The sequence below is a fragment of the Cydia splendana genome, chromosome 2, assembly GCF_910591565.1.
Source record: "Cydia splendana chromosome 2, ilCydSple1.2, whole genome shotgun sequence".
NCBI classification, from domain to species: Eukaryota; Metazoa; Arthropoda; class Insecta; order Lepidoptera; family Tortricidae; genus Cydia; species Cydia splendana.
The window spans coordinates 24798662-24822847 of NC_085961.1; the positions used below are offsets into that span (position 1 = coordinate 24798662).

General features: G+C 36.7%; 1 long non-coding RNA gene across 1 annotated transcript in view; it reads right to left on the reverse strand.

The window, feature by feature from the left end:
• LOC134806038 (uncharacterized) overlaps positions 1-24186 on the reverse strand; it is a 447581-nt gene that overhangs the window by 169395 nt on the left and 254000 nt on the right. The gene's annotated exons all lie outside the window — the stretch shown is intronic.

Genomic DNA, 24186 nt, shown 5'->3' on the forward strand with positions numbered 1-24186 from the left:
ATAATTATAAAGAATAATTCGATACCTAAATTATACATAATGCATATTAATGCGTCGAACTAAATATTGTTACGCGTATCTTGTCGGCCATTGCAATTACACCCTGTGACAATAGTCACTACCGAACTGCGCGGTAAACGTCCTAACAAATAATATCCTAAGTTAAACCACGTAAAACTAGCCGGGTTTTTTTGAACGGGGATTAAGTACATATATTCACAAAGTGTACGTTCGGAAAAGAGGATAAAATAGTGACGTGGAATGTACATGTAGGCCCGGTGTCTCCCACCGTATCGACCATTGTAGTTATGTCCCGTGACAATAGTGAACCGAACCGCGCGGTAAATCCTCTCGTTTACTACCCAAGGTTCAACCGCGCGAAACTAGTCGGGAAGTAAGCACCTAAAACAACTATGTATTCATGAAATGTACATTTTGCGGAAATAGCATTGAATGTTGGCGTAGAATAATACATGGGTAGCGCGTTGTACCCAATGTACTCATAACTATTGACTATTGCAATTATTAAACGGCGCGCGGAAAACAATCCTTACCAGACATTTATTTACTAACCTATTATTACACGCAAAAATTTATCGCCCATATATTTATTACACCTATTTGATTTGCTTATGTTAAAAAAAATCGCGAAATTATAACAGCTGCATAATTAACTCTAATAAAACATATTAAATTGTATAAAATCCCAAGGAATTGAAAAGTCTTGTGGTAAAAGATATGCTTATATTTTTAGTTATCATTTAATATACCAAAATTATGCTAGATTTAGCTAAAACTCTAAAACATCTTCGAGATATTATCTGTGTACCCATTTACTGCAAATTTATTCTCCCCATCTCTTTTGTTATGAATGAGAAAAGTTTTAATCTCTTATCTCAGCGGCTTTGGATCTAAATTAACTAAGACGTTATCAAGTCCTTGACTTAGCAGGTGTTAGTTAATTTATAATTGGTTTTTCGATGACTGTTAATACGCCTGAAAAGCTTAAATAATATAAGAAATAAGTCAATTAAGCAACAAAATAAAAACTTCATACATTACCTGCGTCGAAGTGAAGAAAACTCGCAATTTCCGGCATCTGAAATAATAAGATAAAATTTGTCACTTATCACCGACCGTAAATGTGAGATATCAAACAGGAAAACTTCCGAAATAAAAAGATTAAAGGTAAAACGAACGAGTCAAAACAAAATAGAAACAACAAGTCAACAACACTTGAGCGCGTCAGGAGAGGTAACGGTATCGAGTTAGGGAGCATTTGTGGCAATCAAATTATACGGAAACTTAGGCCCGGAGGTGCGAAACAGGAAACAACTAGCCACTCTCACGCACACTTACCTTTCACGATCCTTCATTTTCAGTCATTTCAATGCGTTTGAAAAATTAAGTGTTTTAATTGTAAACTGTGTTAACATGAAGTGTCGGTATCGGCAGAAGCTCAGTCGCGTCTAACTGTGCGGCGAGCCGCGCCCCTACACGCTACTTGTACTGAATCTCTACCCCAATTCCGGGCTTCGGGAGGCAAGCGCATCCCCGTACTTTCGAGCTTAACTTGGCCACAAAGTGTTACGCCAAATTGATCTCTGCTGCCGCGGAGAAAGGTTTAAATTGCCTTGCTTGTTTATGATTGTAAGGCTATTCGCTGTCTGCCGACTGCATTTCGGTACCCGGGGATGCTGCGCAAAATAGGAGCACGAAATATGAACGAGACTGCGAGGCGCTGGCGGGTGGGGAGGGGTGTGAACAGACTGGGGATATTTGAATAGACCTCGCCAGCTCTTTCTAGCGGGAGAACGGCGGACGCGGGCGGCGGGGCGGGGGCGGCGAGGTCCAAGCCGGGGTGGTCGGAAAAGTCCTATATACGTTCGAATCTCAAAAGCATATACGTCTTTCTTTCTTAGTGAAGTGGCTGTTGTGTCGGAAGCACGCTCCTCCGTACAAATCGGCAATGTACAGTACGCAACTAATGTGCAGTTTCCATCGCAGTTTGTATCACGGCCCCTGCCCTTTAGAAGAAAACAAAAGAGCACAGCTAATTTCATTTGCCCTATTACGTATTTGCGCAGGATGATTATGTTTGAGCAAATTATACTTGGGTAGTTTAATTTCGCTTATGTTTTGTCAACATACATTCATAAATTGATTACATTAAAGGCGAATTAAAACTAATTAGTAATAAATTTATGAATAAACACACGTGCTCAATATCCCTGACAGGCGATTTGTAATAATATTTTATTAGAATAATTTTCGCAGTGTGTTGTATGAATAAGCGAGATTATTGGAACTATCGAATCAGGTTTGGCATTAAATAGGCCGGGCCTTCAAATTATATTGGTATAGTTTTATGCACGTTTTATGGTTACGGCTTATTTTACGTCATATTTGGGACAAATTGTTTAATTTTGGTACAGTCACCTGCAATAATATGTTACAGACGGAAGGCCGCAAAAATATCTGTCACGATCTTATATGTAGAGCTAGCGTGTCACATATTATTGCGGCCTTCGATTCGATGAGTAATACCCACTTAAATTGTCACCTTTATGACAATTTAAGTGGGTATTTTTTAAAGAAATTGTCAGGTCAAAAGGTGATTTATTTTAAGTTTTGTCCCTATTCACCCCAGCCATCACGACATCCACACCAACCATCTAAAACGACAAGTAATGTCTACTTCACTCTCATCACGCACACATAATGACATTCATGAGAAAGAAAAGTCATCCCTAAAGTGCCTCAGCGCGGTTTAGCAAATTCACATATATTATTCACTGAGGCACGTTCCCTTTCCGCCCAGAAATACATCATTTTACTTATTTAAATACCTATTAACTCCTTTTCCAAACAAGTGTCATGCGAAACCACGATATTAACCCTTTACAGAAGTAGTGACGACCCATGCATTGCAAATGGGTGAATCCACTTTTTTCTTGTCACTATTTGCCATGGTAACGGTCGCCTGGGTCACTCTATAAATCAGTGGTAGTGATGAGGCCTTCGCACAATGGGACACCTACCAAGCACGATAATATAACGTGGTGTGCAAGAGTTCATCTAAACTAAAGCACTGTGCTACTATTTTCGACTGGCTGACGGGACAAAAAACAACAAAGAATAGGTAGTTGATTACTAATCCACATATGTCCTTAGAATTTCTGGTATGGTGCAAACTTAAAATCGAGTTTGTATTCCGAGTATTGCACAAAGAGGAAATCACAACGCAAACTAATATCTTAGTTAACAAAGTTGGCATAGAAACTCTTTAACGCGTAGAGTCTCCAAGCAACAAACAAGCCACATTTCAAATACTGATTCGCTCCGTATAACCCCATTAGTGTTATACAAATCGACGTTTGACTTTGGCAACCTTGCATTAACCTGGAACTTTAATTTTAGAATTGAACTTTATCTCAACGTGCGAAGATCAGTTTTTCAAAAAACTTAATCGGATGGTATTCGAGGTTGCGGAGGTTATCCCTCGAAATGCTATGCCCGCTTGGGCCACGGCCAATTTAATGTATGGCTTGGCACTGGTACGAACGCCTCGTAATCCAACGCTGAATAGGAATTATGGTTGTGTACCCCTGCAACAATGGCGAGGTAATGTATGCAGTACAGGAGTAGAGAACCTGGGGGTATAAGTTATAATTACGCAGCTTTACTTGCAAGTCGCTGCATAAGCGTTCTGTTTAGAAATTGACATACCAACTAGCTATTAAAACATGTTTGTTAATCTTGCGTTAATATTGGCATGAATCATTAAATATACATTTTTGCGTTACTTTTACAAGGTACAGTATATTATGTAAATTTAACTTGACTATACAGACATTTTTTTCCTTTAAAAGGTTTAACTCCGGTCCGGTTCGACCCTCTTTTCAAGACAGTTCTCGATTTTCATGTGAATTTCCAACCCATTTTCTATTATGTCAAACAAAATGCAGAAATAATTTTAGACCCACCTTAAGTATTAAATTATTATTCTGATTGAATTTATTTTGGCTATTTTACTGATTTTTTTATACAAACAAATTTTAATAAGAATATACATTATGAAAATTTTATCAGTAAAAATATCCCGCACGTCCCATCTCACGCTTTACGGTAACTACTCGAAGTTTGAAGTACCCAATTAGAACAGGAATAGTTTCCCTTATCTTTTTAATTAGAGTCTTGCACGCTGTTAGAGCATGCTTGTGATACTTTGGCGCTAAAACTGGGCTGTTAAAAAGGCAGCCAAGCGCAAAATTTTCTTGAGTTTTGAAATTTCTTCTTACACGGGTGTTGCATATGAAATGAGGTCTGTTTTTTTATATTCCTTTTTTTAGTAAATATATTCCCACATAGCGCAGGGGAATTTTATATAACATGAAACAATTTTTCAACAATTTAATTAAAAGAAATCCCTTACTATTTGTCAACTTAACATACCTACCTAGTAATGTCCGTCATATTATTCAAATATTCCTACCCCTTCATTCATAAAACCTAAAATGCTGAAATATGCGTTCGGCCCTCAAACGGGACAATCTCGGTTTGAACCTACTACATGCTAATAGGTTTCCTATAACTTTAAGTTAGTGGCCTTGCCTACGAAGCAGGAGGTCCCGGGTTCGAATCCTAGTAGGGCCATTTATTTGTGCGTTTATAACATTATATTTCTTCCTGAGTTATGGATGTTTTCTATGTACCTATTTAAGTATATACTTATATATCGCCGTCTAGTAAGTACCCACAACACAAGCCTTACTGAGCTTTTACTAAGAGACTAGATCGATCTATGTAAAATTGTCCTGTACTATTTATTTATTTATAAATGAATGAAATATTTTTTGATTTTCACCTGTCGTTTTCTCCTTGGATTGGAAGGTCAGATATATTAGTAGCTTTTGTAAAAATCAATGCCCATGCCAATTCGTGGGATTAGGTTGCCTGGCTCCTTTGTGTTGCAACGCTAACACAGGGGGATTAAAGTAAATATATGTCAAACGTAATAGATAATAAGAAAATCAAAATTTACTGAAATAGGACAATTTTCCGTTATTAAATAACACCGAGGACCAATTAATTAAATTTTAAGTTGACCTATGTAAATATGTATCCAGTAATAATTAAACCGATTATCAGCACGTGTGCCCAAACTTTCCACGGAACCCTAAAAACGGCAGCTAGTTTTATTATCAACATGTTAATTGAGCCCGAGGCGCGTTGGTGCCGATCCAAATGGCGCGCCGTACCAATTCCATAAATTGCAGGACCTCGTTGAACCGAGATAATGTGGAAAAGGTCCCGTAACTATTCCGTTGTTGCAAACTTCTGAATTATGCCTTTATAATGTATTGGGGTGGATTTCAAAATCCAGCGAAAACTTATGGTTCGGTCTTTATAAAAAAAACTAGTAGGTTGTGCGAGTTGCAACTTTTTTATATGTTTTTAAGAACTATTATCTTCATGTTCCTTCAATTACCATCTCCAATAACTTAATAGTTTTTTTTATATAAAATGTTTTATGTGTCTAAAATCATCACCGTCGACCGGAAAAATCTGAACCTTTTTGTTTGCAGTGAAAATTATAGCATACCTATCGTACGATTGCGATTTTTCTTTTACTTATATCTTTTCCATGTTGTTGTTTAACACATGAAAAAATATGCAATAATTCCTTCACCGAGAAAGTACATTTAAAAATATTTAAAATTTTGTCACGAATATTCGTCAACACCGTCATGGTAATGTCAATGTGAGCTTATCTCAGTGTATGAACAACGAAATACCGCTAAAGGTCCTTGCCCTATTTTTCACTTTAGTATAGAATGCCAAAAATGATTTCACTATAAAGTCACATCACTGAATCGTGAGAAATATTACGAACAAATTTGTAAAACGTAGTTTGTCACAACAGAGCATCATCACCGTTATGCTTTGGTTTAAAAAAGTTACAAATGATATATTAGAAATCATTACTGAAATGAATGGCAAACTACATGAAGTTTATTGTGTAGCATAGACATTAACTACTATTATTCGTATTCTAGAAATAAAAACAAGAAACTCTCAAATCGTCATCACCATACCCATCATCACCGGGAAAAAATGACGACCGGTGATGATTTCATGTGTATGGTGATGACGGTTCTTAGAAACTTTTCTAGTTATTTTGCTATAATTCATTATGAAATTAAGCTGTATGTTTGAAAAACGTTCTCTATGTCTTCTAACACTATATAATGTCTACCTTATAAATGTAGAATAAATGTAGAAGAAGATATAACTATTTCTTTCACACTAGAGGATGCTTAGTTTTTAATTAACATTTTGACTGAAGTAGGCAAAATTTAGGTCATTTAGAACTTAGAACATACAAATGTTTTTTTTTTATAATCTAATAATGTAAATCGTGCAACTTAGAGTCTGTAATTGCATGTTAGTCGTGTTAAAACAAAGTATTTAAACAAGCAACATATATTAAGTTTTAAGCGACCATAGGCTACGGTACTGGCTCACTATCGTGATGGCTTTATGTTTTTTGATAATATTATATTAATTGATGTATATAATTACAGCAATTAATAATTATACCATTGGGTAGTCACCGGACCCAATACCTAACATTTTGTAACTTATGACATGCATTATATTACAAGTAGGGGTCTTGCAACTTATAAAACACTGATTATATATTAATATTTAGCTATTAAACAACATATATATGGATTTAAATCATTATAGCTATTTTTAAAGTTAATTAATAAAACAACAAAAATACAAACTTGTGCAATGAATCAAACTATAAAAAAAAAGTAATATATCATAAAAATTAAGCTCATTGGTAAGCCAGTAATTTTATAATATGACATAAATACCAAGTTATGCAGTAGATAAAAGAAGATGCGGGTTTAAACTGATAATAAGAGTACAATATTGTTAATATGATTTAACATTGAAAAAACCCAAAAAAATTAATGAATACATAAATTGCCTATTTCGGAACATGAATTATTTAAAATTATACAATAAAAATACTTGTTATATATTTATTTATATGAATAAAATGTATTTTTTATAATTTTCTAAAAATAATTTATGTAGCTAGTCTTATGTTCAAAAACATGTTATTTGTAATGTTTATTAAAGTTCTAAAGTCTTACAATTAAAAAAAGTTTTTGTTTTTTTAATACGTTTTTAATACATATGTAAATTAGTTCCCAAATCGTCATTACCGTACATGCAGTGTCATTACCGTCTATAAAAGAGTCATTACCATACCATGGTTGTCATCACCATCTTGCGTTTTTATTTTCCGAAAGCGATAACTTCAAATATAAGCCACAAATGATTGTATAAATACCATACATATCCTCAATATACAGCCCTCCATTACTTTACCCAGCTAGAATCGTGTTAAATTAAACATTTAAAAAAATTAATTTTTTGTATGGTGAAATTTTTTGTGCTGAAATCCACCCATTGTTCGAGATACGAGGATCTAGTTCAGCAAGTAGGTTCTATAGTAAAGTAATTAAATTTGATATTACTGTTCATGCTAGTGCCGTTTATGCCATTGGTGAATATTTCACTTTGGTGTGTCCGACTAATGTCCGACTAATAGCTGTATCAGATGGGCATACCGGACCGCAATCGTGGTCCTAAGCCTCTACCATCAGTTTTAACATTGACATAACGCTCACGTCTACGTAATTTACTTTCTGTACATCTCGCTTCCACTATTGCTCGCATATGCGAGTACGAGCGAGATGCATAGAAAGTAAGTTACGTAAACGTGAGCGTTATGTCAATGTCAAAACTGGTGGTAGCCGTACTATTGTCATCCTATGTTGACGGAATTGACGCTAACGCGTTTCAAAATAAAATAAATAAAGATTACGCTTATCCAATCAAACTCAATGGGATTAATTCCAATATCCGTATTTACAAATTAGAATATCTGGTAAGCTGACAGGGGATTTTGCTATCTATTTGATTCTGGTACCTACAATTAATAATAAATATTAATAAAATTGATGTAGCAAACCTTGTGCCATATTAGTAATGTCGATGTAACGTAGGTACTGTAATGATTCATCATAATTATATCAATCGAAAGGTACCCAACTGCCTCCCACGAATACAGGAATTTACCGCAATCTTGAATAGATCATCTGTTAGGTGAATTTATGTTGGACTAAGTGAAGTAATGCAGTGTCATGGTATCTGGTTGTCACTCAATACACAACTACACCAAAGAATTATCAACAACAGGGGAGCCTGTTCTTCCACTCATCCCTGTTATGAGCTACATCTGGCAAGTCTCTTAGAAAGGAGTCCAAGTGATCTCCGACGAGGTCTGTCGGTTCCTGGTTTGACTCACGGGCCCACTCGGTTATATTAGCCCTCAAGTCGTTAGGTATGTTGCAGAACAGCCTAGTCCTACTTTAACTTGGCCGCTTTTTGAGCTACATCTATTGTTTGAATTTTAGAGCGCTGCGTGGTGTTTCGGATATGATCCCTTAGTTACCAACAATTATCAAATGATATTTCGTACTGCAGAAACACAATGAGATCATACGAGTACATACATCAAAAAAACCGGGCAAGTGCGAGTCGGACTCGCGCACGAAGGGTTCCGTACCATAATGCAAAAAAAAACGAAGAAAAAAAGCAAAAAAAAAGGTCACCCATCCAAGTACTGACCACTCCCGACGTTGCTTAACTTTGGTCAAAAATCACGTTTGTTGTATGGGAGCCCCATTTAAATCTTTATTTTATTCTGTTTTTAGTATTTGTTTTAGCGGCAACAGAAATACATCATCTGTGAAAATTTCAACTGTCTAGTGATAACCGATAATGATCTTTCGCGTGTGAAGCCTAACAATCGGTATTGGAAATGGTCACCTCACTAGCGCGCCAAGGACTGACAGATGAGCATCGCCGCAATGGCGGCGTCGTAGGTCAAGCTTCCCAAGTTATGTCTGTTTTATTGTATTAAATCCTTTATTTGATGATGATTGGTGTTTTAGTTTAACAGTTCAGAAGTGCGATAAGTAATTTCAGTCCACAATACATTTTACTTTGTTAAATGATGTAGTTCAACCACACAATGGTTGCCATGGAAACAATGCCGGTCTGCATTATTTTATCATAATTATTTAATTGAATTCGCATCAATCATCATTGAATAACAGACATAAATAGTTTCTGTAGCCGTAATAAGGCTTTACGATTATACTAAAAAGCTGTTAATCAGTTTACACGTCATCAAGATTGTGTACGTGACCTTGAGTTATGGTCAAGTTTGTGATCAGATAATCCATGTTAAATTGGATTACAATGTATGGTAAGCTATGAGGTATCGTTCCAATTTGTTGGGAAAAATATTACAGTCGTGTGACTTACAATGGTGTAACTTTGTAGTAGTTTTTGTGAATAGTTTTGTAAGTGAACTTTGGTGTGATAAATATTTAATTTTATCAGAAATCTAAGGTAAAATCACAAGTTGACATATCCACATAGTATGAGAAAGTATGTAATCATTTCAAAAAGTTAAAATCATTACTATAATTGGCAAGTATGAAATATTATACTTACTTACTCATGCCAAATAAATATTGGTCACTCTTGGCTACTGCGGAGTTCAGTAATCATAGAATTATTACTTACACAGAAATGACAACCCAACAAGGCTATTTGTTACAATTATATCATCAATCAATATCATCTAATTGGCCTCAAATTGATCAGAATACAGTAATTTCCATAGCGCTTATAAAACTTGTGACTAAATAAGTTGGCCGGTTTACTGGTTGAGTAAACAAGACATTTATTCAACCACCTTTATTTCAAAAATGAAAACAAAAATAGTAGTAGGTATCTGAAGTAATTGATTTAATCATTGTCATGGTTCTTTACTTACAACCCAGTTATGAGGAACATTGAAGTGGCTAGTGTGTTAGATATTTTATAGCACCTATGCACTATGCAGAAAATAGAAATAAAGATCTTTATTGGATTCATCCAAGCTTGTGCACTCACTGTGGTAAAATTTAGGCACATGAAATCTAGTGCAATGTCACAACATATTTGTGTGGCTTAATAATAAATAATATTTGGAGATCATAAATGATGACTTGTGTTAATGCAATAAGTACTGAATAAATTGTTGGGTTATGTTTTAATTTATCATAGAATGCAGTGGTATTATATTATCTGCTATATTAGATTATGGTAAGATAAATGCAACTCTTAGATTGTTGCTGGGCATGTAAATCAAAAGATGATTATCTGGACTACCTATATGAAACGAATTGTCACAGTGTAACTAGCTGTATAGCTTTAGAAATTTATAGAGGTGACTAGAGTTGATTATTAATGAATTGAGTTACATTTACCTAAATGAGGCAAGAATTTAAAATGTCACAGACAATTTCATATACACACTATTAACTTGCAGTTTGTAAACTTTATTCCAACAACATAAGGTCTACTGATGATCGGTTGAAAGTATTGCTGTAAGTACTTGACTGTTTTGTGTGTACTGTCCTCTCCACAATAAAATGCTTATAGACCTAGTCATGTCAAACATTATGTTGGTGGCTGCAAATTGCCTAATCTTTGCAAAGTGAGTACATGGAGATGAATTACTGTGTATGGTTCTTATGTGTTTGTGTATTATGTAATCAACTATTGGTTATGAATGAAGTATGGTCTTGTGTGGTAAAATATACTTACTAATAATTCAACTTTAACACAAGCTACTGCACATACTTTGCATGTTCAAAAGCGAATTGGAGACTTTGTTGTGGTAAAATATGATGTTTAAATGTACACCTAGATGTACTTAATGAACAAAATGAGTGTTGTGTAACAGTACTTACACTGACTAATGGATATTTGTTGACATGTTCTCAAATGAAATAGTGCAGATTAGCATGCTTACTAGGCCGGTGCTTAGTGGATAATTCCATACAAGTTCAGGTCGATTGCAAGCCCAAGAATTGAAGTAGCATGTACGTTGAATTTGCACATGCACTGCAGGAGGCAGTGAGAACAGCGGTGAGATGAAGTAACAAATTGAGTGGAGACAACTGGTATGGTTATTGTAGTATAATGCAAACCTGTAAGTGTGAATTGAATTGTAGGTAATAATGTTTTGTTATTGAATGAAATTTGTGTCATGTTAAGAGGGATGAAAACTAAATTCTAATTAGTTATGCAGAGCTTGCCAATATTGTTAGATATGAGATATCTATCTCACATAGGCGGCTTGTTCATATGGTTATGGGCAAACTGGTTGACTGGTAGTAAAAGTATTAACTGGCTAAAATTAGGCCGGTAGGAATTGAAGTCTATTGATGGTGTGCTCCATGTAGATGGGGACTTCCAAGAACAATTAAAATTATTAATATGTTATTTGTGTGTGTGTATGGCTTCATATTGAAACAATGATTTTTATAATGTTATTTCTTAATTACCTAAAGTAAATTATTGATAAATTAACAGTGTGAAGTGATAATATTCAATGAGTCAACATGTTCAATTTGTTTGTTAAATGTTGTATTATCATGACATGTGTTATTATAAAGTCAATATGACTCCTAGAATGGATATTGCGGCTCGTGGCGGTGCGGCTGCTTGAAGTGAGTCCTCTTCCTGACTGAACTGCAGCTGAAATGGGTTGCAATGAAAGAAGAGTCTGCAATGAGAAGTGACTGCAGATGTTATTACTTACTAAAGTTATCCAATTGAATGAGGCACATAACTTTACAAGTTTACAGTAATGGTCAATATTATTAACACATGTTGTTTCACCAAGTACCTACTTGAAGTAAGTTTCTGGATGTTTTCATGCAAATGAATCATACTGCCTATGCCTACTTTACTGATAATTGGCATGACTTATAAAATGTCTCTTTATGTCTTGTCTGTTTGCAATTTTTCAAAGACATCATAATATCAAGTAATTAATATGGATGGATACTATAATAGGTACATTAAAAAAAAAACCATCTAGTAACAAAACAAATAAAATTTTAATAGTACTTATGCTGTGTGACTGAACTACTGTGTGTGCTAAGGCATAACTACCTACTGTTGGCTGGTGAAAGGGGTGTGTACGCAGATCATTCTAGCATTCAAAGCTGCCTCAGATGGAGGAAGAAAGGAAATGGTCTTGTTGAGCGACCTGTTCTGAACAACATTTTGTAAGTTAAGTTAGTAAACATTAGTTATGTATAGCAAGTTTATGCCTGGAGGTTTGCTTGTTCATATACTTGCTACTTGGTAGTATCTTTACATCACACACTTTACCATATATTGTTTGGTGTTGACAAAGGTCGAATTGATGAGAGAAACATGAAAATCGTTTCTGAAGGCAACATACCTTATGTCTGAGGTATGCATGTTAGTGTAATTATCAGAGTGGATGCATTATAAAAAAAGGGAAGAATATTTGGCGAGACAATGATTCTCTGGGTCTCTGGTTGGTTGTCGTGTGGTGATAACGCCGACAGGGCTATTACACTTAAGTACAAAATTGTCATTGTTGCCAAACTTGTTATGCTGTCACAAAATAAGGTTATTGCCCGTGATAAAATAAATAAATCCATGTAAGCGTAAAGTCGCCTTAAGTTAGTCAAGACATGGTGGTGAAAAAGAAAAGTTATGTCCGCCAAGTTTGGTTGCCTCAAGGGCCCACAGAAATGTTTACATGGTTGCCTCGAGGGCTCACAAGGTACGTTAAAGATGTAGGAACATGGTTGCCTCAAGGGCTCACAGAAAAGATTACATGGTTGCCTCAAGGGCTCACAAGGTACGTTAAAGATGTAGGTACATGGTTGCCTCAAGGGCTCACAGAAATGATCACATGGTTGCCTCAAGGGCTCACAGAAAAGATTACATGGTTGCCTCAAGGGCTCACAAGGTACGTTAAAGATGTAGGTACATGGTTGCCTCAAAGGCTCACAGAAATGATTACATGGTTGCCTCAAGGGCTCACAGAAATGATCACATGGTTGCCTCAAGGGCTCACAGAAAAGATTACATGGTTGCCTCAAGGGCTCACAATGACAATCGAATGTCAGTCTTACTCATTGAAAATAGAACACATGTTTGAAGTCCCGTTTGTAGGAAATATATATCCCTTCGCCTGGTAAAGGGTTAAAGATGTAGGTACATGGTTGCCTCAAGGGCTCACAGAAATGTTTACATGAATTGCCTTTGGGGCCTGGTACTGGACAACCTTTGTGGCTTGGTTGTTGATAGCCTTTGTGGCTTGATACATGATCGCGTGAAGGGGCTCACGTACATGAATTGCCTTTGGAGCCTGGTACTGGACAACCTTTGTGGCTTGGTTGTTGATAGCCTTTGTGGCTTGATACATGATCGCGTGAAGGGCTCACGTACATGAATTGCCTTTGGAGCCTGGTACTGGACAACCTTTGTGGCTTGGTTGTGATAGCCTTTGTGGCTTGATACATGATCGCGTGAAGGGCTCACGTACATGAATTGCCTTTGGAGCCTGGTACTGGACAACCTTTGTGGCTTGGTTGTTGATAGCCTTTGTGGCTTGATACATGATCGCGTGAAGGGCTCACGTACATGAATTGCCTTTGGAGCCTGGTACTGGACAACCTTTGTGGCTTGGTTGTGATAGCCTTTGTGGCTTGATACATGATCGCGTGAAGGGCTCACGTACATGAATTGCCTTTGGAGCCTGGTACTGGACAACCTTTGTGGCTTGGTTGTGATAGCCTTTGTGGCTTGATACATGATCGCGTGAAGGGCTTACATACATGATTTGCCTTCGGGGCCTGGTACTGGACAACCTTTGTGGCCTGGTTGTTGATAGCCTTTGTGGCTTGGTACGTGATCGCCTGAAGGGCTCACATACATTATCGCCTGAGGGACTCACACACATGATCCCCTGAGTGGCTTACATACATGATCGCCTCAAGGGCTCGCTTTATCGCCAGAAGTGTCTTACACAGCTGAAACAACGCTTAATGAGCGCACATATTCGCCTGAAAGGGGCTCACCCAAATGAGATAATACTTTATTAGATCGTGAATGTGACTTAGCGAGTATTTTTGAATTTATTGAGAATCCCATGCCTGGTACTTAGCGAGTATTTGCAGAAGATTTTTGTAATTAATTAATACGTAAATTATATGTACGCCTAGCGAGCTCAAGAATATGATCACCTTGCAAGACCAGTTTAAGAATTGATTTAGCGAACTTATATAGTACAGATCAGCGAAGTTAAAATAGTGAGCGAATAGGATCGGAAGATGATAATTATGACGAGGCTTAAAGAGCTAGTTGACAAGATATGAAGTTTCTGTAATAAAATGACAATTGACGATATTATAATATTATTATATCTGCTTAAAGAGCTGACGATTGGAGAACATGATATTTATTTAAGAAAACTGGAGATATACAATATAAACCTGGTTTTGAACCATAACGGAACTACCTGAGAGCTGACGATTAAGATTGATTTACCAGCTCGTAATAGTCCCAATGATCTGACAAATTTTGATGCATAAAATGGCATTACGATATGACACCAAGAAAATTTATATTGATGTAGCCTAAAGAGCCTAAACATCGGAAGATGAATTGTGGAACTGACCAAGTCGGTTGGTTTTGTTTTCTTATTTTTAGCACAGTTAACATCGCGTCCAATGAAGTCGTTGAGCACAACTGGCTACCTACGTCACGAGTCCCTCGGTGCAAGGAGTACGAGGACAAGAGTTCTGTGGTGCTGATTGCTGACCTTCGAGGGCGAAGGTTTTTTTTCATCAGGAGGCCGAACTGATAACCGATAATGATCTTTCGCGTGTGAAGCCTAACAATCGGTATTGGAAATGGTCACCTCACTAGCGCGCCAAGGACTGACAGATGAGCATCGCCGCAATGGCGGCGTCGTAGGTCAAGCTTCCCAAGTTATGTCTGTTTTATTGTATTAAATCCTTTATTTGATGATGATTGGTGTTTTAGTTTAACAGTAGCTATCACGGTTCGTGAGATACAGCCTGGTGACAGACGGACGGACGGACGGACGGACGGACGGACGGACGGACGGACAGCGAAGTCTTAGTAATAGGGTCCCGTTTTACCCTTTGGGTACGGAACCCTAAAAAACGAAGAGCGGAATAAGTCCAGCCTGGAAAGAGGTCAGTTAACGTCGATGCAGTTTGGAGCACGTCCCGCTCCGTATAATGCATTAATTCCACACTGACAACTTTATGATAAGTACATGCTTTGCCACAGGCTGCAGTTTATATGACAATTAGAGTTGAGTTATACTGGCTACTTTCTGGAAATTTAGTATCACTGTAAATTTTTGATTCTTCTAAAGCACTTAAAATTTTAATTTACCAAATGTTTAAAACTTTTCAATATTTCGGTAAAAATAATATTCATTTTAAAATACATTACATGAAAATGTTGAACCTTTCGGAATAATTCATTTATTTAGTTTATCCAATAATCATAGCAAAGAGAATAAAGTCTATAGAGACGGATTGTCCAAGTAAATTATGTAGCCACTGTAAATTTACTGCCATCTTTCGACAGAACATAAAACTGTTAGAACGCCATTTGACTTTGATCCTTATTCTTTCACTGATATGTGTTAACTTATTAAATATTAATATTCACGCCATCTACTCGACTATAGGCCAAAGGTATAGTTCCATGTTTTCAAGCGATGGCGCCACAACCTTCAGCCTATGCTCGAGTAGATGGCGTGAATATTAATATTTAAAAAGTTAACACATATCAGTTAAAGAATAAGGATCAAAGTCAAATGGCGTTCAAACAGGTTTAATCTTCTGTCGAAAGATGGCATTAAATGAACTGTAGCTACATAATTTACCATGACAGTAACTCTCTACTTCAAATCCTCTTTGATCATAGTTATGTTGTTCGTGATCCACAGTTGTTACAAAAATGACAGTTTTCATTCATACTGGAGTAAGTAAATAAAAGTAACTACCTATATTGTAACTTGATAGTTTATAGTCTCAAAATGGCAACAAAGATTTTCAAAAAGTAGCTTTCATATCAATAAGAAAAAAATAGGAGGCGCAATTGTGCACTTTTCGTTTTGATAATTTGTTGACTTAAACTCGCAGAAAGTCAGTAGTTCCCCAGAAAGAATCTCATATTAAGTTGGTAAGAATTATGGAGAAGAATGTCGGCGTCGCGATATTACACAAGTTGGGACTACAACTTTGCCGCTGCCGACTTTGCTTTTATTTATTTTGTACTTACATTAGTATTTTCTGTTTCCGTTGCATTAACAAACTGCTAAGTTAGTGTGATTTAATGTAGAGAATTGTACGTGTAAAATGAATGTTGAAATAATCGCATTAGAGCAACTAGTTTCACGACTTGGCCTACACAAAAAAATTACTCCGTGTTTAATGCTCGTCTATTGAATAGGTGATTCATTTAAAATTTTGAATGTCTCAAAAAGTCATGATACTCTAGGCCTCAAAGTTATTTCGACGTGATAGTTATTGTAGGTTATCATCTCTTTGCCAAATACCTCAGAGTAGAGTCAATTTTACCCACTACGCCAGTGGGAAGATTAAAAAAAAACGCAGGCTGGGCCCTAACTGAGTTAATTACGAGGCTACATATTTATAATTATTGACAAATTCTATATTAACAACAAACAAATTCATAACATTTTTTTAAATAAAACATTTTTTGTTGTTGTGAAAATGCTCACACGAAAACTTATGATCGTTTTGAAAACTGAAATACTGCTAAGAGATAACATAAAGTAAGCAAGTAAAAATTTTCAAGAAACACGAAGAGTCACGTCCAACAAAAGCCAGATAAGTTACCGAAAGTGTGAAGTAAACAGAACGCGATGAAATGAGCAATTTATCGAAGAACAAAGTTCCGTCCCGGGCAGATAAGAAACTACTTATTGGGGTAAGGAGCTACTTGTTGTTGCAAATTGCACGCGACATTCCAAAATGCAGCTCACGCTGATAAAACTCGCTTTTAGTCCGCTTTGTTCCCCGTTGAATAGAATAGATTATTTCAAATTTGTAAACCTAAAATTATAATCTCTTCTTCCTCGCGTTATCCCGGCATTTTGCCACGGCTCATGGGAGCCTGGGGTCCGCTTGACAACTAATCCCATGATTTGACGTAGGCACTAGTTTTTACGAAAGCGACTGCCATCTGACCTTCCAACCCAGAGGGGAAACTATGCCTAATTGGGATTAGTCCGGTTTCCTCACGATGTTTTCCTTCACCGAAAAGCGACTGGCAAATATCAAATGATATTAAGTACATAAATTCACAAAGGAGTTGGGATAATGTTTACTGTGATTTAACTTACAATACTCTCCTAAACAACTGTACAGGTCCAGACCGCGCGAGGCTTTTGGCGGTCGGAGCCCGGGAAGCCGGTTACTGGCTACATGCCCATCCTTCGCCCAATACTGGTACTTTCTTGGATCCGGCCTCCCTTAGACTGGCGACTGGTTTGCGACTCGGGGTTTCGGTGTGTACGCCACACATATGCTCTTGTGGCACGGACGTGGACCGACTGGGACACCACGGATTATCTTGTCAAAAAAGTGCAGGCCGTTTTTCGAGACATGCGTCGCTTAATGACATAGTCCGTCGGTCTCTTGCCACCATCAATGTGCCTGCTCTTCTTGAGCCGACTGGCATTATCAGAGATGATGGCAAGAGGCCCGATGGAGTGTCCTTAGTTCCTTGGAGCTTGGGACGGATGTTGGTGTGGGATGCTACCTGCGTAGACACACTGGCACCGTCCCACCTCCAACGGACTACTATAAAAGCGGGCGGAGCGGCGGAAAGCGCCGAAATTCTAAAACGTAACAAATATAAGAGCCTCGGTAGAGAGTACCATTTTGTACCATTTGGTGTTGAAACTCTAGGTCCATGGGGTCCCAGCGCGCATAAGTTGTTCGCAGAAATCGCGAAGCGTCTGGTTGACGTAACTGGTGACCGAAGAGCTGGCGGCTACCTCGCACAACGTATCAGCATTGCGATACAGCGAGGAAATGCCGCCAGCATCCTTGGTACAATGCCTCAAGGGCCTATTTTAGATTTAAGCTAGTTATTAATTTCGTTTAGTAGTACCACTGTATATATATTGTATGTAAATAAATGTTTTAAATGACTTACGTATGTGAACATGTGAACTGGCCTAAATTGTAATAATAGGGAAGGAGAAAAAGAAGTGACTTATTATTAGAATTTACATTATGATTACCTTCCTTTCCTTATTCAAAATATCATCAGTTTTTGATTTTCGACATGTAAATTGTGGTAAAGAATAAAGATAAAGAATGCTATTCGTAAGCCCAGTCGAACGTAAAGCATTCATCTAGGAAGATTTCCCGACACGTCTGTGTTCTGCGCCGCATTTGTGTCAAATTGAGAACGTGTCATGTTCGATACAGATATGAGACAGGGGAAAAGTTTCCTCTATTTTCCGTGCATACTAAAGTCCATTTTATGATGATGTTTTTTGAAGAATCATAGATAAGTCGAATTCAGCTTTATTGCTAGCTTTAATAAATAAACATTTATTTACTTAAAAGATAAAAACAGTGGTACTACTAAACTAAATTAATAACTAGTTTTAATAAGTTTCGTTCTTAACGTTTGTCACGTACAGTCCTCGAAAGCGCGTAAAGAAGTAGACAAACATAGATAAACTCTAAAATCATTTTTCTTTTATCAGTCAGATAAAAATGTCAAAGCGCTACAATCATAAGTTATTCTTATATAAATATGTACCTATTGTTTATACATAAAATCTATAACCATGAGGATTTGACAAATTAGTGAAAATGGTAATTCCCAAGTACCTCTTAAGTATACCTATCGTCTGTATTCGAACAAAGCTTATAAGATGTCACAGCAATACGAGTGGCGTTTTTGGTTGAAGAAACCAAAAACGCCACTTCAAAACAGCCGTGTTACTTGGGCAGGCGCACAGCCGGTAACTTTTAACACTAACAGATCGGTATCGTATCGCTGTGACATCTTATAAGCATTGTTCGATTGAAATTGTTGTAATATTACCTCCAAACTTTTGTATTTAATGCTTTCAATTGAAAATGCGGCGAGCGTTTTGGGCACCTTTGCGCCAGGGATGACGCGGGGTGAGATATTTGACTGACTCAGTAGTCAGTCAGTCAGTACTGCTTTGTTTTTGACTTGTGTTTTATTTTGTGTTATGTAACTTGTGTAAATGTAATGTAATTATGTGATGTATTTTATAATTAATGTAATTTTGGTGTAATGTTTTAATTTGTAATACTTATCTTTGATTAAATATATATTAATTAAAAAATTGAAATTAGATTTCTACTGGTACGATATTAGAATATATATTTTTACTATGAATTTCAGAGTTTGAAATCCTTACCATTTATGTCGTAATTTGATCGTAGTATCGAGAGAAGTCTGATGTTGTCGGCAAGGATCAGAAGACACGTTCACCAAGTTGCTCACAATTTGACGCCTGTAACATAAATAATAACATTTTGTAGTCCTATGTACATGGAAATACAACCTCTAACCGCGCCCAGACATCAAAACTTACCAAGACAAATGCTATTTTGATTTGTCCACATAGAGATTAAATTTAGCATGAAACAGAGGACCTTTTTATATGCCGCTGGGTGGCTAGAGGAACGAAACTCATTTTCAAAAGCCTACTCGTACCTACTCACCACGCGATAACCATTTAATAGTGAGTTATGATGTCATTACAGCCGGAAAGTGCAGCAGACAACGGGAAACGTCAGCACAAATCTGAAACAATGTTATAATTCGATTGGAAAATTGAAACTTAATAATATTGGCTTGACAATCTGACAAAATTAGTATTGAAAAGCCAGATTTTTAAAGAACCACTTGCTTGTTTTCGATACTTTTTAAAGGAAATGAGCACGAGTAAGTTACTTAAGTCATTAAACTTAGAGTCTTTGTTGACAAATTTAGAGTGTTTGTTGTTACATTGATTTAACATATACATATGTACCTATTTAAGTTAGCTGATCTCAATACATACATAGTTTTAGAAGGTCAGGCCAAATTTGATTGGCTAAAACCAGTGAAAAGATATGTATTTATAATTTATAAGTATCCTAAATAACTTTGGTCTAGGCAAAACTATTAAGGCTATTGAGGCCAGACTTGTTAAACAAGTGGTTTTAGGTATCTGAAATAAGTGGATTGTACTGGGTTAGGATATTATCTTGACTCCCTTACAAGTTCTAGAATCTAGATATTATTGAAGTCAAAATTGGGTCAAAAGGTTAACTAGTTTTGCCTGATGTATAAGCCAGTTAGGTACATTTGCGACTTACACCGGCAAGTTATTGACAACCCTTGCTTTACACCCCTTCATAGTGGCTCTAATGTAACCGTTTATATTCTGCGAGTGGTATACTCGCTATAAATTAGTTGTATAATAATTACACAACTGCCATGCGAGGCCATGGGCCGGGAAACGGAGGTATGACGCCTATTATGATATCACGGGCTGATTCTAGTAGAACTGCAAGTTGCTTGCCGTTTAGTTTTGGTGAATTTTTGAAAAAAAGTATTATTTCAAAGATAAATGACAAAGAACTTGGAAACAATAGGGCACCGAGGTATTCTTACAAATGTCTTGTTTTGTCAATTTTGGCACGAGACACCAAAGAACATTTTTCATTTATTTAACTTTTACAATTTTAGTTTCAGCTAAAAATATCAATAAAATATATTATACCTAAGTACTATGTAGCTAATACAATGATCAGATTTTTAAAGTTCGAATTACGCCATATCTCTGTCAGTTTTGCCCGTTCCGTAAACATGGTATGTATGCCTATTGTAACAGAATATAATTGTAGACAAACAATAAATAGGGTAAATAAATAAAAGAAATACTTAGAATATTACAAAGATCAATATATAAATATGTTTATACTCGGCGACAGCACTTCAGACATAAGCAAAGAAAGAACAAACAAAAACGGGCATGTCCCACGGACACTTTCAATCGCAGTAGTTTTTGCGTCGCTCCCAGAATCAGGCGGACTCTTTGTCATCGGCTTCGCTGAAATAATTCCCTTATTTGCGCCGCGCTATAAGCGCTAATTGATGTGTTGACAAAAATGTATTAATCTGCTTTGCCTAGATAGCCAGGCGATTTTTTTTTTTATTCTTTCCGCTTTATTTGGACGTCTGCTGTCGGGACGAAGCTATTGTTCGAAATAAAATGGGTAATTTATTATGTACCTGGTCAGGATTCAATATTTCGTCTGATGTCAGTGCTTTATTTATTTTTTTGTGATTTGTGATATCGGAAAATGTATGAAATTTGTCATTAAATATCATATCAAGGTCCCTCGAAACATTATTCTTTACACTCAGTCAAAATAATATCGTTCTCTGTTTTTTATGTAGGAGTAACACAATCAAAAATATTTTATGATGTAGCCGTCAACGTATACCCATATCCCGATCCTTTATTCAAAAGTACAACTTTTATTCATAACGGCCTCTTCTATTCCAAATAAACTATGATTCAATGTTACAACGGATATTCCGTCCTACTTTATCTGTACTACGCTAAAAGGGACCACACTGTTCTGATTATACATAACTTACAAAAGTGGTTCTGAATAGTAAACCGACGTGTATCCGCAAATATATTTGCAACGGTTCGCTCTAAATAAAATTGAATATGCCTGTTGCTGTCTCGCTTACGTTTATGGTTAGGTTAAGATAGAGGGGTATTTTGTAAGGACCGGAGAACAAGGGACGTGTTACAAAATAGGGTAGCAAAGGATCTTCATTCAAGCCGTGGCCTGGTGGAACCCTTTTCCGAAAGATTACGCATATCGTAGGTAAATAGCTCGGCCATGCTAACCCTCCTTACATTTATCGAAATACTCATGTGAATAACATTGGGTCCGGGGATTCCTTGCCCTTTCATACTGCCGACAACTGGGCCGGGAGCTTGCGATCTTGAAAGCTTTAGTTACGGGCATTAGTTAAAGTGTCTACTTTATACAGTTAAGTATAGATAGAAATATAATAATATTATAGTAGTTACATATTATTTGGCTCACTGAAGAAATGTAACGATCCACCTATATCTTAGCTAGAGTCAGACCGTGAAAAGTCTGCAGCGATTTTGATAGCCCACGCAGTGCAAGTGCAATTTTAAACGTTAAACTTCTATGAAATTATTACGTATAAATAAAACTTACACTGCGTGGGCTATCAAATCCGCTGCAGACTTTTCTTGGTGCGACTCTGCATATTATCACATATAAATCCATTAAATGTTGATATTTGGTGTGTACAAGAAAATAATCACAAATGTTATATAATTTATTCTAAAAGCTATTCAACTGAAGAAGTAAACTCGATCCCTTAATTATTCAATGAACAAAATGCTACCGCCCGTATATTAGCTATTAAATATTAATTATTTCTGATCTAATTTAAATTAATTACGAAAATGATTAGGCAACAAGTGAAATTATTAAACCGCAAAATGTTTTTCGTAAAACGAGCCGAACAAAAGTGCCAAGTCACGAGCCTCAAAGTGCCGACGCTGTGCCCTGTCACCGCCACGATATTGGTCCAACTCCAAACACCCTTTATTGGGCTAAGTCGGAGCACCCTTTTATCTGGACCCATCCGACCCTTCCATGGAATCAGCGCTGCAATCCCACCCTTTGATATTGCTACATATTTCCAAAGATATTGTTATACTCGATAAACCAATATCGTTGACTTATAGGCGTGATGGCTATAACCAATAGAGCATGTAATGTCCTATGAAATACTCGTAAAAAACACTCGTTTATTTCTCAATCGAATGTCGGACATGCATTTTTAGTCCTTAATTTTTAGTGCTTTTTTTAAGAATAAGAGTAGGTACTAAGTGATAAGCCAAATTTTTTTCAGTTTTCAGTTTGATTGATATGACATTAATAGGATTACCTAATAGGAGTTGGAGGCGAGCCGTCAAACGTGTCACAAAGGGAGACTTCCAATGATGATCACGACCGCTCTGTCAAGAGTGTCCCGATCAAGAAGAGAGGATAAAAATATTTTTTAGGAAAATAAAATCAGATTTCTGGACTGACTGCACGAATCATCATGTAATTTTGGCATTCCAAGGAAGCAATAAAACGTAGCATCATTTCAATTTTCATTTCATACCGGGAACGTATTACTCAATCACAATTTATTCGTCTGTCGGGCTGTGCTCCACGTGGCAATTTTTCACAAACTCCGAAGTTATAATAAATCTGCAATATTTCTGAGCCAACGAGAATGTGCCCGCTGCTTCAATCAAAATGGAGTGAGAAGTTTTATCGCACACCTTTCACTTCAACAGCATTCTCGTTTTGTTTCTGCTATTCCCGATTCTCAGGAAACTTTTTATCTATCGTATGAAAATCAAATTAAAACCATATCTTTATTCGTGTGCTAATATTCTACACGTAAGTATAGTATGTAATACATTCGCCATCAGATATTTGAGAGCGACCAAGGCCGTCACGAATATCTGAACACGCATCTTTATTGTCAATTCGTTAAAGTGCTTGTTCAGATATTTTTGAGCACCTTGGCCGCTCCAATATATTTGATGGCGACTGTACATAACGAGTAATAATAAATAGGTACAATTAACACTTAAATTGTGTCACTATAATAATACCTACATAACGTAGTGCACACATTTTTCGTATTCGCACCTAATAAATAATGCGAGTATGATATTATAATAATCAGATATGTAAATAAACACATATAATATCCTTATCCTTATTACAAATTTTCAATAAGAAGTACGGCTGGGTTGCGCATCTCGTTTCCTTGATCATGTCACCATACAGCGCTGTAGCTAGGGTTGCCAGATGGTCGGGATTTGGCGGGATTCTCCCGATTTTTAGCAAGTGTTCCCGATTCCCGACAAAGTGTTAAGTGTCCCGAAAAACAGCTTCTCGTTATAAAGCAATAATTTCAAGTTCCGAACTGTCGTCGAGCGAGCGAGCGTCTCGCATCGAGCACGAGCGCGCGCGTGGCGAGAGACCTGAGCAGCTGACGTAGAGCCAATAATGTAAAATATCGTTGTTTTTA